This window comes from Xenopus laevis, chromosome 2L, assembly GCF_017654675.1.
Source record: "Xenopus laevis strain J_2021 chromosome 2L, Xenopus_laevis_v10.1, whole genome shotgun sequence".
Lineage (NCBI taxonomy): Eukaryota > Metazoa > Chordata > Amphibia > Anura > Pipidae > Xenopus > Xenopus laevis.
Genome location: NC_054373.1, coordinates 104,836,422 through 104,857,316, shown reverse-complemented (window position 1 = coordinate 104,857,316; position 20,895 = coordinate 104,836,422). Strand labels below are relative to the sequence as shown.

The 20,895-nt window shown below is 38.9% G+C and overlaps 1 non-coding gene across 1 annotated transcript; it reads left to right on the top strand.

Annotated features, from left to right (window-relative positions):
- The first annotated feature begins 11,293 nt into the window (after nucleotides 1-11,293).
- Nucleotides 11,294-11,365, top strand: trnac-gca. The gene has a single exon. It is a non-coding gene; the product is annotated as a tRNA-Cys (tRNA).
- The last annotated feature ends 9,530 nt before the right edge of the window (nucleotides 11,366-20,895 follow it).

Below are 20,895 nucleotides of genomic sequence, written 5' to 3'. Positions count from 1 at the left end.
GTGGCTGGCAATCTGTGGATTCTGCCAAATGTAAGAAGAGCTGTTGTAAGATGTCATAAAATATAACTATTTATTGGGCTGTTTGGGCCTCTGTGTACTTGAAATGCCAGGGCCTATTTTTAATCCAAGTCCAGGTCTGTGTGGGACTATTATGTTGATTGCCTTGGCTTCTGCTTAACCACTGTGGCTTGCCTCAGCACTCAATGGTAGATAGCCACATAGTGCTTGCAATATAGTTTAAGTATTTAAGCTTAACTTCTGCCTGCAAAAATCTATGCAACATAATTCTCTTTTATATCTAAGCACTTCAATGTATTGGCAGGCCCTCCAACCATAACTGGTTTAGATCCCTATCCAAAAGAAATAAATATATTTCCCCAAACTGTTAGCACTGTAATATTTCTTAAATGCTGAGAGAACATCTCACCTCATATGGACTATGTAAAATACTGCTCTCGCTAAAGGCAGCTCCCACCACATTGCTCAGATGTGGAATGTGCAAATGATGGAGACTGTCATGAGTATCTGCATTTTTCACTGAACCACCCTGTCCCAAGCATTCCACTAACCCACCTGGGTACTTTGGAAATCCACAGATCGTTCCCCAGGCAAATAAAAAAAAAATCATATAATCGTATTGTGGTTTATGTTTGGAGCTGGTTCACTTGTGGTGAGAGAGTGCCTTTTGGGATGTTTAGCATTCAGCGCTCAGTTATTCTGCGTGGGAGTTAGTAACACTGATCACAGAAATCACAGAAATCATTCTTCATTCTTAACGTGCAAATTTATGTACATCAACACAATGGTCATATATATATATATATATATATATATATATATATATATTATCCGGCAGTGCCCGCACTCAATCCAAGACGAAGCTAGAGGTGCACGATCAAATCTGTAGTAGTATATCAATAGAATATCAGCAGTCTCTGTATGGTTTGGTGAAAAAACGTGTCAATTTATTCCCACACTTTTACATGTTATCCGACGTTTCATGGGGAGAGAGGTCCCCATGTGGGACCGAAACGTCGGATAACATGTAAAAGTGTGTGAATAAATATATATATATATATAATAATTTTATTTTTTTAAGCTCCTCAAATGACAGTTTCATCCCTGGTGCCATATCACAGTAAATTATTTCCATTCCTGGCTTTTCCAAATGAGGGAAAAGTCCTGTGTTACAGTATCAACACAAGTAAAACATTTAACTTCATTCAGTCAATGCATAAGGTCAGAACTGGATTTAAAAATTATGTGCCCTTAGGCTACCTAACAGCTTGCAGCCACACGCACCCCTCTGCCCAAACTTACCCCCGGCTGCTCGCAACGTCCTCCAACCACAGCTGCAAATTGGTCATGGTTGTGACTTCTGTTGAGATTCTCCATCATAGGGTTCCTAGCCACATATTTATGAATTCATATTTATATTTTATTTCTTATTATAAGGATAGACCACGGTTTACATCTTTTGTTTGTACTGCGACATCTCTCCAGGACCCAACCCAATTTTGAGAGGTCCACTCTAGTGGCGTCCATAGGTGTCTTATGTTTGCCAGTTGTAATTAGCAATATTTCCAGTGAGTCAGGGATATTTCAGGTGTCACACTTTATTTGTGGAAAATATTTTACGTCATGTCATCTTATCAATGGGGGGTGACATCACAGACAAAAATCAAATATCAATGCTAAGCAACACTGGGATGCCAGTTTACAAACAGTTCACTGTTTTACATACAGATCATTTAGGGGCATATTTAGTATGCTGTGTAAAACTAAATTTGCTGAAAAAAGTGATGTAAAAAGCCGTGTAAAATAAATTGCGCGTTTATGAAGGTATGTTTTATTTTACGCCATGTGAATGACAGATTGGCTGACTTTATGTTACATTTTTTTAAGTTACTCTAGGAAAAAGTGTAAAAAAATTACACCTTTTTTAAACAGCGAAGCCTGTACAGTGTTTTTTACACCACATAAATATGCCCCTGAAAGTCATTCTACCAAAAAAAAAAAAAACAGATGGGGACTGTGAGACTAAATGATGGAACGAGAAAGGTTTATAAGTCCTTGACCTAAGTCAAGATTTAAGCTTACAGCAAATATCACTTTATTTATAGAATATTGAAAGGGCAGTATGCTCCAAGAGTTCATTGAACAGGGATTTGTGCTTAACATTCTTTTTGCCCGTTGTTCATATCATTTCTTGAGCTGAACAGGGCAAACAGATAAACTAAAACTAGATCCAGTTTCCAACTTCCCAGTTGTTGCAGGCAGTTGGGAGAGGATGAGAAAATGATGGCCTGTATTTTGCAGTTCAAGTTACTTTGTAGGGTTGCCTGTGTCAAGTTTCAATAAAACAAAAAAGATCCCTGAATAATCTCTGCATTTGATAAGTAGGAAGGGAAATTAAGGATAATTCTTTGTAAAGAAATAGCATTTTTATTTGTACTGCTTTTAACCCACTAACAGCAATCAAAATAACAGGAATATTTGGCTCTTTTTTTGAAAAATGTTTTCCTCCCTGCCAAAACCAGGAAACAGATGGGTGATTGTAGCACTTAAGCACATAATTCATGCACAAAAGAGGCAATGCTGTTTTCCTTTTTTTCTATTAAAAAAATTCACTGCCAGAGAGTTAAAACGGGAAGGTCTGTCTATTACACACAAAGGCATTTTTCCTAAGGTATTTAAAAAATGTCACCGGGGAGAAACATTGTAATATATAGAAAGGCATTGTTTAGGGGAAATGAAGCTGAGCATTTTCATTGCCATCAAATGCCTTTCCTTAAAATGTCTAACACCAAGTACTCCATAACAGGACAACAGCTCAGAGTGTTTCAAAGTGTTGTCTGGTTCCTGTACTTAGAGAAGAGACTGCAGTGTTCTCATAACACATCCAACACTGATTACTCATTTCCAGACTAATTGAATAGTATTATTTAAATCTGGTAAAAATGAGTTATGATGTAAATATTCATATTTGTTTAAGAATAGTACACTGGAAAGGAATTGCACGTTTGTAGTCAAGCAATGACCTAAGATACATTCAGCTGCTTTTTTATTTCATGTATTACTGTCTGAGCACATACCAACGTATCATTGGCATTTAGGGGTAAAATTCTACATCAGATGTACCTAAAGAGGACAACGAATAACATAGTTTTCTAGAAGATTAGTTTTCAATAGGTTTATCAATTCTTGCTCAGTTCTGTAAATATTATATTATCTTGCACGTTCATATGTGCAATGGCCAATAAGATGATGCCTCTTGTTTTTTCTGTTATTACTATTAACAGAAGAATAGCATACAAACCTGTTTTTTAGATGTTTTCTCTTAAACATCTAACTAACCCCTAAAATGAATATGGCTATAAATGATATATTTTAAATATTGCACCACCTAAAGTTTCAGCTTGTCAATAGCAGCAATGATCCAGGACTTCAAACTTGTCACCGGGAGGGTCACCATCTTGGAAAACGTCTGCGACATTCACATGCTCAGTGGGCTCTGAGCTGAGAAGCTAAACTTAGGGGTCATCGCCAATTATCAAGCAGAAAATTAGGTTGGCCTGTAATATAAGCTGATGCTACAAGGCTGATTATTCAATTCTGATGCTAGTTGCACTGTTTCTGTGCTGCCATGTAGTAGTTATCTGTATTAATTACTAATCAGCCTGATATTGTGACATTTATATTCTATATGCATACTATATATTTTGAGTCAGTCCCTAAACAACTGACAGCAGCACAGAGCATGTGCAGTGAATCAGCAGAAAAAAAAGATAGGGGGCTATTGGGGCTTCTTTGAGACACAACTCATCCCTGATAAAGGGCTTTGGTTGCCTTGGGCTGGTACAGAAGCTAAAAACATAATGTTTAACATTTTTAGGCAGGCCCGGACTGGCAATCTGTGGGTTCTGGCAAATGCCAGAGGGGCTGCTATACGGTGCCATAGAAAGTCAGTATTTAGTGGGCTGGTGGGGGCTGTTTGGGCCTCTGCGTGGGCTGAGTGGGCCTCTGTGTACCTGAAATTCCAGGGCCTATTTTAATTCTCAGTCCAGGCCTGTTTCTAGCCTACTTCTTTAGTTAAGCTTTAGTTCTCGTTTAAGCTGAAGGTCTCAGGCATGTACACCTGGACCCCTACCTGTATTGGTAAGTTTAAACCAATATAATGCGGTAGTCCCTGACCTGTGGCTCGTGAGCAACATGTCACCAACCCCTTTATTGTTGCTCCCTTTGGCCTCTTTTGTCAAAGCCTCGCTTATAGACAAGTTTCGGAAGCATAAAAAGAAATGTTTACTTCCGAAAACAGGCTTCTGCAGACTGGAAGTCCATAGGGGCTACCAAATAGCCAATCACAAAACTTTTTGAGAACTTACAGGGGCTTTTCTCATGCTTGTGTGGCTCCCCATCACTTTTCACATTTGAATGTGGCTTACAGATACAAACGGTTGGGGACCCTTGGAAGACTGGATCTTTCAGCTATATCATCAGCTAATCATTCCCCAAAGTTCCATTAAATACTAAGGGGCAGATGTATGAAGGGTCGAATATCGAGGGTTAATTAACCCTCGATATTCGACTAGGAACTAAAATCCTTCGACTTCGAATATCGAAGTCTAAGGATTTAGCGCAAATCCTACGATCGAATGATCGAAGGATTATTCCTTCGATCGAACGATTATTCCTTCGATCGAACGATTAAATCCTTCGAATCGAACGATTCGAAGGATTTTAATCCAACGATCGAAGGAATATCCTTCGATCAAAAAAACTTAGGCAAGCCTATGGGGACCTTCTCCATAGGCTAACATTGACTTCGGTAGCTTTTAGCTGCCGAAGTAGGGGGTCGAAGTTTTTTTTAAAGAGGCAGTACTTCGACTATCGAATGGTCGAATAGTCGAACGATTTTTACTTCGAATCGTTCGATTCGTAGTCGAAGGACGAAGTAGCCCATTCGGTGGTCGAAGTAGCCCAAAAAACACTTCGAAATTCGAAGTTTTTTTAATTCGAATCCTTCACTCGAGCTTCATGATCGGCCCCTAAATGTATTCTAAATGATCTAGTTCATGAGTGCTGGGCTTACTTTCAGTAAAGCTTTCACATCGGGGTGTTTTACCAAGTGTTATACGACCATAGAATCAGATTAAAGCAGAAAGGATTGAAAATTAGCCCTCTTATTTACAATATTTTCTGCTTGCTAGCTTGCTGCTTGCTTTCTGAATGCTATCAAGCTAGATAGATGGCAAACTTTTCATCTTTTTTTTATTTAAATTATATCTTAATTATATATCTTGGAACAATGCCTCCCCCACTGGATCTGATGGCAAATATAATAAAAAACAGGATTATTATGAACCGGCGAAGTAGATCCTGTTACACAAATAGCATTTGACATGTAGCTATTTAGGAATTCACATACATGCATTTTGTGTACTTAGATATTGCATCAGGTTTAGTCTAATGGTGCCAAATGAAGTTTTATTGCATTTTATTTAAATATCTCATCTGTAAGTATTTTCATTTCTAAAAAGAATGCATATATTATAAGAGACACTCTTTGCCTATATATTAATAGTACTGTAAAAACAACAATTTGTTCAGCACATCTTTCTGATAATTTCACCAAACACATAACATCATCTCCTAAGAATAGCATACCCATAGAAAATATCTGTTCATGTATTGGTAACCATGGCTTCACAGAATGACAACAACATCAAAATTGATGCAGGCAATTATTAAAGCAGTTGTCTAGACAACTGAAAATGTTGGAACCCTGTGAGCAATGCACACTCCCTTTCCTTCTGATTGATAGTCACCAGCTTTCTGATAAAATATGCTTTGCATTAGGACCTTCTAAAAACTGCGAGCTGGAAACAGTTTGCCTGGAAAATGAAAAACTCATGTTATGTGATAGCACAGGAAAACACAAAAAGGAAATATGGGTTGTTAGACTGACAGCATTTCAGAATCATATTAGAGTTCAGTAACAGCATTTCCAACTGGTCATAGTGTGTTTGGCTACATATGAAAGGTACATGTATACCAAATATATATCATATAAGTTACAATTATTATCATGTTTCTTGCTATAATATGTTCTGTACTGTGTATTGGTTGATGAAATGGTAACAGAAGATACACTTGTGGCCTTTGCAGACCTGTTGCTGTACATTTGATTTGAGTTGATTCCTATTTTCTCTACAATTTTATTCTAGCACTGTCATTTAAAAGTGTTTATTCACACCTGTAATGTATTAAATGTAATACTTTACAACAGCGTGTCAATTATACAAAACAGACAAGTCCATTATGATCAGTTTTACTCCTGTACTAAGACTTTTGCCATTCTTCTGGCTCATTGTGAAGTACTTTATACACTGCAAATGTACTGAGAGACAGCAGGTCTGTGAGGAGCACAAAGTAAAAACTAACAGTTAATACCCAAAAAAGGGGTAATACTGACCCCTCTGCTGCCCTGAAGCACCCCCTCCCCCGCCCTCACCTTTCCAGCTCCATAGGGGTCCAGGGGAGCCGCATCACTAGTTCAATTGCACTAGAAGCGATAACAGTATGTTTGGCTCTTTAAGTTACCCTGAGCAGCTTTTTGCCACCCCTGGTAACTAGTGGGGTGCTGGCGTGCAACAGCAATCCTACCAAAGAAGCCTACAATAATAGTAATTAGGAGTGCTCTACCTTCATTAAACCCATGTGGGTCTCAGGTGTTGAACTGGAAGACCCTCGCCTGCTTTTTGGGTACACTTTACACCCAGAACAAAAAATCAAGCAGCACACTTAAATTGATGCAATAATCCGTAGTGTTCATTAGCCCATATATGAACAAACAAAAGGGCGACGTTTCGGGCCCTACTGGACCCTTTATCAAGCCTAATGTGATTACTTCCACCAAACGCTTATATTCAACATCCTGAGGGGGGAGGGGTGGTTTAGGGTGTGGTCACAATCTCCTCCCCTTCTGCAGTGACATCATTAATTGACTTACTATTTAGTGCATTCACATATTAACCATTTGTGTGTATAGTCCGTATGTTAAGTCCAAAACAATCTTCTCAAAACAATTTTAAATATCTGATCTTATATTACCTGAGAAGCTGTCACGATTTACATTGCACTAGGTCTCATACCTTTGTGCACATTACGCAGTCAGCACTCAGTATTCTTTGTAGATCAGTTAGTAACCTTAAAAGAGAAAGAAAACAAATATACATAGCATGAGTATCCAAAATCACATATCCAAGCATATAAAGTAATCAAACATAAAAATATTTGTTTTCTTTCTCTTTTATATTTGTTAACCTGTTTGTAAGGTGGTGAGTTCAGAGTAAAAGAAAACAATTATTCATTAGTGCCTTACAATGGCAAATATAAACTTTTTTATGCATCCTTACATTTTTTACATTTTCACTTATTTTAAGAATGCAATTTTCACCTATCTATTGTTCTTATTTTTAGAAATTATGTGTATATGTATTTACCTCTCTTTAAAGTGGACCTGTCACCCAGACACAAAAATCTGTATAATAAAAGTCCTTTTCAAATTAAACATGAAATCCAATTTCTATTTTTTATTAAAGCATTCATAGCTGCTGTAAGCTCATTTAAAAATCTCAGCTGTCAATCAAATATTGTCTGCCACTCCTCTATGCCAGTGGCATAGAGGTGGGCAGACAATTACTTTCACTTTCCATTCAGCACATCCTAGATGTCACTGCTCTCCCCACATTCCCCTGTTCTCTTAACCATTTAATTGTGTAGCCAGGGCATGGGGATGGACATCGGGTCCCCCATTCTGCTGCACAAACAAGATTCTGAGATGATACAAGGCTTGTCTTAATAACAGTGTCCACAAAATGGCTGCTAACTGCTTGCTATAATTTTGAAATCCCAGACTGAAGGAAGCAAGATTCAAATAATTTATATAGTGTAATTAAAGTTCATTTTGCTTGACTTATGTGATAAAATAGGATTTTGAATAATTTTTTTGGGTGACGGATCCCCTTTAAGTCATCTTGTAAGCTTGCACAGTCCAAGGAAAACTATAAATGCTTGCTTGGCATAAACACAAGTACAGAATGTCAACACATCGAACATGTGTTTTCACACAGTATTAAGAAAACTCCAGTCCTACCTACATCACTCGTGCGTGGTACATGTTTAAAGGGTGTAGCTTAGTGGTAGATTTGACGACTTACTGAGAGATCCTCTGTTCAAATGTAGGTGCTCTCTTCCTGCTAGAAAAGAGAAGTATATCTGTGTCTGTGATGTTTACCAGTTGAGCATTAGTAATAAGTTGGTTGCTACAAAATGTCTTTCTTAAGCTGGCCATAGACTTGCAGATTTAACTTCATGTTAGACAAACGATCATTCGGTGTCATCTCCCGTCCTGCCTACAATTCAGATCAAATAAAGTAGTAAAAGAACAGATCAGACGATCTGTCCCTGACAGCATTTGTACGAAATTTATGTCCAACAAAAGCTGGTAACAGTCTCCCACTGATATCGTCAGATCGGCAATACATGCAGAGATATTATCATTAGCCGACAGAAATTTTCTAACCTGTCTGATCAACTGAACGACCGATCGCCATCTCACGAAAAATGTTGTGACACTCCATACAAGACCCGAAAATCGTACGAAAAGGTGATTCATACGATCAAATCTTTGCGTCTATGGTCAGCTTTCATGACACAAAACAACTTAATCCATCAAGGATAGTTTATTCTTACAAAGGATCTGTGTGACTAGTTTCTAAAATTAAATGTGAAATTGTTGTTCTGTACTTCGGATTTAAAAATATGCTAATAAGGTTACCAGATCAACTGAAAAATCAGTCACAGGGATGCAATGAATACATCCAATTTAGAGGCAATCTGCACATCTCACAATTTGCATTATTTAAAAGATTTTGTAATCTTAATTAAAAAGGATGCTGACACTTTTTAACTTAATCTTGCCATAAACTTAAATAAATGCCCAATTTGGCCACCAATACACCAGTAGGGCAGATCTGATTGTTGGCCAATGCTTTGATCATCATCAAACTTTTCTGATGGGTATCTGGCCTATTTTAGCCATATATATGTGGGCCAGGCAGTTCTGGCCTTCATTGACAGTTAGATCCAATATATCTTATAGGAGGGTTTCTTTCCTAGTAGATGTCACTCATATGACTGATTCCAGTACAAACAAAATCTAACAAAATAACTGCCTTTTACACAAATTCTGCATGTAGAGAGACAGGATTTCTGGTGATTTTAATAGAGTGAGCTCTATTCTTCTGGAGCCCCCCTATAAGATATATTGCTCTAACTGTCAATGATTATCTGTCACCCATCTCCTGCATGAAGACAGAATGAAGAGATAAATCTATACAAACTCACGTGCACACTCAGGCCCTTTCAATCCGATCACGCTAGGTGCACAGCTCTTCAGGGAGACGGCCCTCCCAAAATATACTTGAAGAAAGTAAAACAGGCTGGCACACAAAGCTATTCAAACCGGGGTGCAGCCCCTGGTACGTTTATTGCGTCACAACGTTTCGGGGGCGTGGCCCCTTCGTCAGGGGCCACGCCCCCGAAACGTTGTGACGCAATAAACGTACCAGGGGCTGCACCCCGGTTTGAATAGCTTTGTGTGCCAGCCTGTTTTACTTTCTGACAGAATGAAGAGAAACAGATGCTGAGAGAGGGATAGTAAAGATAAACGTGATTATTTCAGAAATTCTATATAATTTTTAATTTATTATATTTAGAAAATTTCTTATTTCAGTATGCCAAAGCTTATATACAATTTTCATTTTTGCTAAATTTTAGCTACTGTAGAAAGTTTCTACTTTCCCCAACATTAATCCCTCATCTTTTTAAATAAAATAATGCTTAGGATAGGGGATATACTGTAAGGCATCTTGTAACAGAATTTGCAATAGGAGATCTAAGAAAGGCAATAAGGAGCATGTTGCCAACCATTTTAAGAGACAATGGCTCCTTAGGCAAGAGTAACACTGCGAGCTGAGACAGTTAAACATCTAAAAAGTCAAAGGCAAATAAAGTAACAGCAACCTTCTTCATATTGTCGTTAAGACATAGGCAAAATTAAAAAGAATGTATATTTACCTCTTCACACAATTAAACCGGTTCAAAATGGAGGAACCTCTGCATCAACATCATATTAAAAAAAGAGAATTGCTTTCCTGCAGTGAGATTCAATAGTCAGTGATCTGGCCATCTTAGTAATTAACACTATGCAGTGTCATTTATAGGGCTGCCATCAGAAATTATGGGGCCCCATATTACTAAATTAGTGGGCCTCTTGTTAATGATCTATGGGCTAATAATTGGGGGCTCCTGGTTGGTGGGACTTGCTGAAAATTATAATGGAACTCAAATGAAAAAATAGTCTGCACACACATGACCAGGCCCTATACCCATTATGGCAAAATCTGGCCATGATAAAGGGACATGATGATGATGCTAAAGGGCATGGCAATAATGTGAAGGGGCAGAGCATTAGGGAATGTGACCAGTAGGAGGGACATTTTGCTGATTTAGGTGGGGGCAGAGGTGCCCTGACTGCAGTACCCCATTGTGATGGCAGCCTTAATCTTTTAATTATACAGTAAACATGGTGCCTTAGAAGCCTTTTTATTTATTTATTGCACCTCACAATGAAAAATGCATTAACAGTAACACCAACAAATTAAAGTGTTTAAAAGGAATCACAATATAATGTACTGTTGCCCTGCACTGGTAAATCTGGTGTATTTGCTTCAGAAAGACTACTATATATATTAAAAGTAAATCTAGAGCAACTGGACTTGCTGATTAATCATTGAAAAAGTTTCACAACTCATCCGAGCAGCTTCTTCAGTTAAACAAAATGACTTCTATAGTTAAACAGTATAAACAAGCTGCTGTGTAGCCATGGGGGCAGCCATTCGAGCACAGGAGCCACAGTAGATAACAGATACCTTGTGAAGAATCCATTGTATAGAGCTTTTCTGTTATCTGCTGTTTATTCTGTACCTTTTCTCCTTTTCAGCTTTGAATGGCTGCCCCCATGGCTATACAGCAGCCTGTTTATATAAACTATAGTAGTGTTTCTGTAGCAAACACACCAGTTTTACCAGTGCAGGGCAACACTGCTCAATTGTAGACATACAGCATAAGTAAATAGACTAGACAAACAAGGCCTTATACACTTTTTCAGCACCTGTTGTTTTTTACACTAAATGTATGTGGAAAAATATGAGCAATTTATTCATGTGGGGGTATAGCTCAGTGGTAGAGCATTTGACTGCAGATCAAGAGGTCCCTGGTTCAAATCTGGGTGCCCCCTTCTTCTTTTATATTAAATTAAGAGCTGTTCCTGTATGATCGCATAGCATAACAGTGCTATGCTATAAAACCTAAAACTAATGTTTGACGAATTTGGAGGTCCCTATTGTTCTTGTAGAATCAGCCCGTAGTGGCCCTGGTTGTGACTCCAATATTAAATCCTCTTTTATACAAGATTATATCTAGCAACTGATCTGACCCATCTGGGCAGCCAGCAATAGACTTATAGATAATGCCTTTTATTGATGAAATACTTATAAGCATTTGCAGGCCATAAGCAATCTGTACCCACTTGTATAGGCAACTTTAGGTGTTTCTTTGCTAATGGAATTACAGTGGTTTAGCTTAGTAGCAAAGCATTTTATTACAGGTCCTTAGTTCCAAATGCCATTGCTCCACAAACATTTCTTTCAAAGTCTGAGAAATGGCAACACCCAATACATTTGTACTTTATCTCATAAAGGGTCCCTGACAGGGTCAGGGACAACTCAGCTAGATGGGCTGCACTCATTGCATTTAATTTCAGTCCAATCAGTTTGCAATCAGTGCAGTCCAATTATTTTTTACATTTATTACAAGTGTCCCTGAATTTTTAAACTCTGGTAGCCTTAATGTTAGACTGCCAGATCACTTGAAATGTAGGGACATTTCTTACTGAAATACAAACAGTGCTGCATACAACATGAATTTCTGGTAACTTTACTTAAAATAAGCAAATACTGTAAGACAGATCATACCCAAATACAGTCTTCCCTTCATGTGTTTTCATCTCATAACAAATTCTACGTGCAACACACCTACATGACAGACTTGGATTTATGGACAGACAACAAAGATGGCAAATTGCAGGGGGCAGCATGCATCTAAATGAAGTGATCACAAAGAAGTAGCAATGAAGGTTTTGCACTTTTCGATTTACCGAGCCCCCCATGACAGCCCCGAAGCTGCGAACAGAGCCGAAGACGCAAAAAGACCCGAAGCCACGAAAAGACCCGAAGTTTAAGTCCTGATGTTGCAAAAAAACCAAAGCCACAATGGGAGTCGAAGCTGAAGCCCCGAAAGGAGATGAACCCCCGATACTGTGTAAAGACCCGAAGCCGTGAAAAGACCGGAAGCCACAAAAGGAGCCTAAGGTAACTTCCACTGAACACCAATGAGTTTTTTTGTTTTTTTTATTAAACCCCTTGGCACCAATGTATTGTTTTATCACTATATAGGCCCCTGGCCACCAATGTTTTTAAAAAACTTTTATGGGGGCCCAGACATCAATGCTTTTTTTTTTAATTTATGGGGGGGGGCTGGCCACAAATAATTGTTTTTTAACTTGTAGGTGGGCCCTGACCACCAATGTTTTTTTATGGGTTGCCCTGGCGCCAATTTTAGTTTTAACTTATAGGGGGGGCATGACTACCAATGTTTTTTTAAAAACTTTTATGTGGGAAGAGGTTGCCTACCCGACTGATTGAATCCCCTGGGTGAGTTGTGCCCAAGGGAGGGTAGAAAAAGAAAAGATCCAGCATGTCTCTTGGTTGTGAAACAGGCTTTTTTCTTGTGCCTGCCACGTGGGAGCAAATACCTTTGTCCAGCGGGAAAGGTATTTGGGCAGATAGCGCTATCTGGGAAACTTAAGAGCTATTTGGGGGGAAAAGGGACTCTTTGTCCACCAGGAGTGGAGTGGGACTTTGCCTGGCAAGGAGGTGCCAGGATTGGACTGCAGGTATTCCCAGGGTAGTGGTCATTAATATGATGTGAATGCCTACAGTATTTTACTTTGCCATTAATATTACATAAAGTTATATTTGTTACTCAGAAATGTGTGTGTTTGAATGTGTTCCTAATGAAGCCACCAGCAGGTATATTCCCGGATCCCATTAGATGGAGGCACTGACATGAGAGGTAATTCCCAGTACCTTTTCACTTAGCAAAGGGGACACGACCTGCATTGGTAAGAAATATGTGATGTGTAACTTTTGGCACAGGGGGTGGCCAAAAAGGGGTTACAGAAACTTTGGGTGACTTTGCAACATGTTAGTTTTACGACCAACGATTGTAGAAACATTTTTGGTAGATTTGTCGCCCACAGTAGCACAAATTTACAAAACCACAGTTTAGGCTCTTCTTCTCATATCACTAGGTAAGCTGTTATGGATTTTGACTGGAGCATATGAAGAAAAAGAAAAGTTCTAAACTAACATTTTACTTTTAACAGAGATATAGATAAGTTTACATGTAAAATAAACTCTTCTTTCAAGGTAAAACAGAAAATCAACATGTGGACTGACATGAGCTTATTTTGGCAGAATTCCTTACACTGTACTTCCCTTAATGCTAAATGGAATATATTTATTTTCCAATCAGTTACTCCCTACTGAACTCAGCTATATCTTTATTACATCATTGTCTGTTGCTGTGTAAATTGCTGTCATGTCACACATGTGGGATTAGTTAGGTTTTATTTATTTTTAAATCACGTAAAAATTTTAATTTCTGCTTAGTAAAAAGACTAAGTCAACATCAAGGTTAGCATTTATTGAAAAATTCAATAGCTCAGTTAATTCTTCAGAACAAGTATTCTTTAGAAAATATTTGCATCAGTTTGCACTTCTGCTTAACTGCCAAGTTCACCTTCAGGGGGACGGATAGAAATCTTCAAAACCACCAAGAGATGGGCAATTGTTATAGGGGCTATTGTTAAAGGGTATACCCGCTTTTCAACAATTTTTATTTATTTATCCTCTCCTCGATAAGGTCTTCAGTTTTAATATATTAAGATCTGTGAATTTAATTGAATCCAATAACTTGTGTTCCCATCTGATTAGCTTATGACCTTTGTTGTTAAAGTTTAGACCTCTTGAGGTAAAAGACCAAGTTTATTTGACACAAGCTCAGTGGATTCTGAACTCGCAAAGAGCCAGAACTCCAAACAAAGGAATCGCAGAATTTTATAAACTTGGGAACATATGATAAGAGAGCGTACAGAAGTAAAGGAGTTACCGTGGGATAACATAGAGCTATCTCTTCACAGCACAAAACTGCTCTTACAGCCAAGAAGGTAGCTCTGCCTCAAGGCCAGGGTACTAGTGACCTTGCATCTTTTATCAACAGAGCCATCTTGAAAAATGGCTGGAAATCTATTATCAGCTTTTGAATATTTAATTAAGCAGACACAACAAGCAACACTTGTTCCCCTATCTGATCATTGCCTGTAGCAGAAGCTAAACACAGGAAATACAATTATATTATTTTATAAATGACCACCATTGTCTCTGTACCCTATACCCTTGTATTCATGATCTCACTACAACGGTATGTCAGTTCAGGTCAGTTTCTTAGGATGTTTTGAAGTATGTAAATATACTATTTCTTGCCCTGCCAGACTGTGCCTGTCTTTGTTTGGGATCCTATTAAAAAAAATGCTGTTTTTATGCAAGCATGTATCAGTACAATATGTATATACCTGTATTTGCATATATGGTATGGGGTGCCGTTTGTCCCAAATACATTCTGTATACAAAACTATCTCTAATACACAGAATGAATGTCTCTCGTGGTATATAAGTATTTATGACCATACACAGATAAATATAATATACAAAAGACTTATTTCTATTAAAGAATGAAAACAAAATCTGGTTAGTGCACAAAAGGATGTCATTATATCACAAACACCATTCTGTACAGTTTAACAAGCAATCTGTCTCACAAATGTATAACCTCCATGTAACGGACGCACTTATGTGCAAAGTTACTTATAGAATGAATTATGTAAAAACAAAGTTGGACATAATATATAATAGTGTAACTAACTAGTGCTTGTCAAGCTAGATTTGAATGACAAAATAGATATCTGTGACAGAAAGCAAGATTTTATAGCACAGGATTCATTCTTTCCACAAAATGACAGTTTTGTTTCACAAAACAGATAAAATAACCATTCTGTGAAGCAACACTGTCAGTCACATTCCTGAACCAATAAGAACAAAGCTTATTGCCATATACAAACAAGATGAGAAGTGGCCAGCTCTGCTCCACATGGCTAAGGCAAAGTATCTGACCTGCTATAGAGGGCGCCCTCTAATGTCCCCTGTGCTGCATAGTAATAAACATGAACAAACCTTTCCTAAAAGAGCTGCTGTTAAACACTACAGGTTTCATAAATGGAAGTTTTTTACAAATGGCTGACAAATATAATGCTGCACTTATAATGATTGTAGAGAAAGAAAAGTATGCAAAACATAAATATGATCATTTTAAGTGATATGGCTATTCTTATTGTAGTAACCTGTTTGTGTGGCCATTTTGGTTAAGGGCATTCCTGCTGTTTTGCCATTATTTTATGACTCACTCCTGTTCCTCTTCCTGTCTAAGCTGAGAGCAATAATGGGACAGGCCACACCCACCTGCCATCTTCTATTAAATGTACCAGAAGTTACTGTGCTTGTCTGGCTGCTTTGCCTGCCTCTTAGAGTCAGTTATAAGTTTTGTATATGATAGTTAGACTCCAATGACTCCTCCTAGCTGTAATCTTGCACCAATTAGCTTGTAGTAGTCTCTTAATAATGTGCTTAGCTATAGTTCAACTACTACATAATAGATTTAGCCAGCGACTTGGGACTGATCATGTGCATCGCACATTGTGTATAGTATGATGTGTAGGTTATATGAACATCCACTCCTGAGTATTGTGTGTAAACAAAAGGCTTCAGGACTTCAACTTCACCTCCTTTCGTGAATTCGGGTCTTTTCACCGCTTCGGGACTTCAGCTTCGTCTTTTCGGCACTTCCGCATTCGGTAATATGTGCAATGGCCGCACGGCTTGGGCGCTCTTAAAGGGGACCCGGCTCTTTGAAAAATGCAGCACTTATGGGCCCCCCTTCAGGCCTGGAACACTTGTCCCCCCCTGCTGGCGGCCCTGGACATGCATGTGACATGGGCGCAGTTGTGCTCTCTGCTCTAGTGTTGTGCCCCCCTTGACCCACTCTGATGTGAAAGGGTTAAGCACTGGGCAGGTAAGGGGACGGCATCATTAGAGTCTTTTGTTATAAATAAATATAAAGCATTGTATAGCTTCTTGCTTCTATATAAATAGATTATGATCCCCTAAAATTGCCCCTGCCTAAATGACCCCCTTTTGTTTACCACACAGTACTCAGGAGTGGCTGCTCATATAACCTACACATCATACTATACAGAATGCGTGGTCATACCTCCCAACATTTTGGTAATAAGTAAAAAGAGGGACAAAAAATTTTTTGTCATGTAGCGCGGGCAATTTTTTTGACCACACCCATTTTTGTGGCCACACCCCATAATTACCATGTTCATTTTACAAAGTTTGGCAGGTTATAAAAGTTTGAAAATATTTCTCCTTATCTAAACTGTTAAAATTACTTATTTTTTTATCTCAAAATTGTTACAAAGTATCTTAGTTGCACCTGTTAGCTCTACTGGCCTCTCTGCCAAAAGCCAATTAAGTTAGAAATTTTGGACACAATAAAGATCTTTACAATTTGAATTGGTGCCTGCTGGAAGTCTGCATACATTGAGTGCCTGCTCCTTTTTACATTTCGGTTTGTCCGCCCCCTATGCTGAGGGCTCAGGGCAGTGCACCTGGGCCACTTCCCTTACGTGGTGAGTAATTTGTTTACCACATTGAAATACAATACAGATGACTTCTTGTAAGTTAGAAATTTTGTTTCTTTTTCTGGCTGTTCAGTGCAGAGAAAAGAGGGACTTTCCAGTACAAATGAGGGACCTCAGGTTGAGCTGTCAAAAGAGGGACTGTCCCTCTGAAAAAGGGACAGTTGGGAGGTATGTGTGCACATGATCAGTCCCAAGTCTCTGGCTAAAGCTATTATGTAGTAGTTAAACTATAGGTAAGCACATTATTAAGAGACTACTACAAGCTAATTGGTGCAAGATTACAGCTAGGAGGAGACATTGGAGTCTAACTATCATATACAAAACTTATAACTGACTCTGAGAGTCAGGCAAAGCAGCCAGACAAGCACAGTAACTTCTGGTACATTTAATAGAAGATGGCAGGTAGGTGTGGCCTGTCCCATTATTGCTCTCAGTTTAGACAGGAAGAGGAACAGGAGTGAGTCATAAGATAATGGCAAAACAGCAGGAATGCCCTTAACCAAAATGGCCACACAAGCAGGTTACTACAATAAGAATAGCCATATCACCTAAAATGATCATATTTATGTTTTGCATACTTTTATTTTCTACAATCATCAGGAATGTGACTGACAGTGTTGCTTCACAGAATGGTTATTTTATCTGTTTTGTGAACAAAACTGTCATTTTGTGGAAAGAATGAATCCTGTGCTATAAAATCTTGCTTTCTGTCACAGATATCTATTTTGTCATTCAAATCTAGCTTGACAAGCACTAGTTAGTTACACTATTATATATTATGTCCAACTTTGCTTTTACATAATTCATTCTGTAAGTAACTTTGCACATAAGTGTGTCCGTTACATGGAGGTTATACATTTGTGAGACAGATTGCTTGTTAAACTGTACAGAATGGTGTTTGTGATATAATGACATCCTTTTGTGCACTAACCAGATTTTGTTTTCATTCTTTAATAGAAATAGGTCTTTTGTATATTTTTTTTCTCTGTGTATGGTCACAAATTCTTATATAACATGAGAGACATTCATTGTGTGTATTAGGGATAGTTTTGTATACAGAATGTATTTGGGACAAACGGCACCCCATAGTTTTTGCCCTGGGGGGGTGTTATGTAAATACTAAATATTAATGGTAGGGATGCACCAAATCCACTATTTGGGATTCTGCCCAATGCCTGGTGAAAGATTTGACAAAATACCGAACCAAATCCTAATTTGCATATGCAAATTAGAATCAGGGAAGGAAAAAGAGGAAAACAGATCATCTTTTGTGACGATTTCCCTACCCGTCCTTAATTTATATATGCAAATTAGGATTTGGGTTCGGCCAGGCACAAGGATTCGGCCGAGTCCTGCTGAAAATCCTGGTCAAATCCTGAACCGAATCCTGGATTCGCTGCATCCCTAATTAATGGCCTATTATGCCTTGTAAAAACGGTAAAGAAGATAAATATACCTTGTAATAAAATTTAAGTGAACTATTTTCTTGATTCTGTCTGGTACCTTCCATCAGGATATTGCACATGTTGCCATGTTAGTCATGCAACGTCCAAGGGGGCTTGTATGTTCCGCTGCAGCAAGAGGTCAACCATCTTCTCCACTGTCATCTTATAGTGATGGGCAGTGTTTCATCCAGTAAGAGCCAAAGGGTTTGGATTTCTAGACTTGACTCCAAAACGGCACATTGAAGAGAATTTGGATGCAGATTTTTCTCCAAATTGGCTAGCAGTCAGGTGTCACTCGGGCAAAGGTTTTTTTCAACCACTCCCAATCCTTGGTTGCTATGTAATACTGACCCTGAACTGTTTATTTGTACAATTGTGTACTGAGGATTTCATGTCATTACACTGAGGCTGTTTTGGCAATTCTGCTACGTTTCATGTAAATTGTTATTATATGGCACAATCACCTGTCACTGCTGAGGTCAGAGCAACAGTAGTTTATGGAATGACTAAATAACCAGCACAGTGTCCAGCAAAATAGAGGCAATGGATAGAACAGGGCATGGGCAAAAAGCTGCAGAGGCTGCATCCTAAGTCCAAAGCAGCTGGAAGGTGTGTGGGACCCCTGATTGGGGCAATCGTCTGGGACAGAACAGTCGTCCGTCACCCTTGGAGATGTATGTACAATTTCAGTATTTCCCTGTTAATAAGAGACTGGTTACACAGATCCTGATGGGAGCTGCTACTAGTTATGCAGAGCCCTTGCAGACAAATGGGGAGTCTGCTCCTGTATGAATACACTATATATTATAATGACGAGTCCCCCGCAACTGCTTGAGGAGCTGAGGCTACCGAGGATTATTCAAGTAGGGAATGCATATCTTCTCTATGGACAGCTGAAATATCTCAAGTGGTTTCAAATCAAAGTATAAGAGCTCCCAGTAAGACGCCAATATTATCCTAGCCTCCATTGTGCTTCACTTGTGTGCAGTCTTTAATCCCACGGGAACTAATCTGTAAATAAATCTCGGGGTGATGGGCAACTGTACATTCCCAGATGATGGACTCCAATCAGGGGTCCCACACACATTCCAGCTGCTTGTCATTTCTGATGCAACCTCTTTTAGCCTGCCCAAGCCCTGAGTTCAATCCATTGCCCCTTTTCCTGGGCACTTGTACTGGTTAGTTAGTCCCCACACAAACTACTTGTGGTCTTATCTCTGCTCCAGGTTAAACAACAGTGACAGGCAATCAGTTGCACTATATTGGTGAGGGGTGGATAAGGAGAGTGGAACAAGACCTGTTTACTAGAAAAAAATAGCCAAATCATCAAAATGGCTCCATTGTGTTTGCCATGAAATGCTCCGTAGTTAGGGTTGCCACCTGGCCGGTAAAAATGATGCTTGATGCCAATGTTATTTATAGGAAAAAACGAGAAAAAATAGGAAGGGCGGTATTTTTTTTTCCAGAAAAGGTGGCAACCCTATCCGTAGTATTTATCCTATGGGCCGAATGATGGGTTCAGGGTACAAATATCACATTAAGCAACTGAACTGCAGCCTTGTGCCTTTATATTGTCACAGAACCCCTCGAATATCTTTATAATTTACAGTAGGGTGTTACATTATCCCTATCAGTGATACTCGGATTTCCCAGTGCAACTCCACCTCTGCGTATTAATAGGCTTCATAGGGAAGTTGTTTGTCTAATACAGCAGGTATGGATATAAATTATTTATTTGCCCTCAGGAAATGCCCCACAGCATAAAGAGGAAAGTGTAAATCTTTATTGGTAATGTAGAGAGCACAAAGGCCAACACAGCCACTGGTCTAGTTACTAAAAACGTTCATATCAGTATATGTTATGAGAATCAATATTGCAGCGTATAGGAAAAAAGTGCACCCCCCCATCAGAATTGTGTGCGAATGTCCATTTAGTAGAATTGGGACCAGACAAGTGATACGAGGGAATCAGGGATGTATCAGTCTGTCTCTCCCAGGAAGGAAACTGTGCCGGGAGGGTGAGAGAGAGGCCCGACTATCCCAATGGGAACCCCCATACTGATCACCCCTAAAGTGCCTGTGAATTAGTCGGCCTTACAATAACAGCACAGACTACACAGTTACTACAACTGCTAACGATTTATAAAGCTCAATCTAATTCTGCACCTTTGCACAAATTGGGTTCTTATCTAAGTATATCCCAGAAGTCTCTGAGCAAATTTATTTTCTTGCAGTATATTTCTTGCTAGCTGGGGGTACCAATTTAGAAGTGACACAATTGCAGACCCCACAAGCAGAGAACCCGTGCTCAGCTGGAGACTTTCTTGCAGCTGCAGAACAGAAACTATCAGGGTCACACTCATTGAACATTTGGGTACGGCAGCAGTGGGTCACAGGATACAACAAGTTTAGCTCTGTTCATTAAGCTTTGCACGGTTAAAGT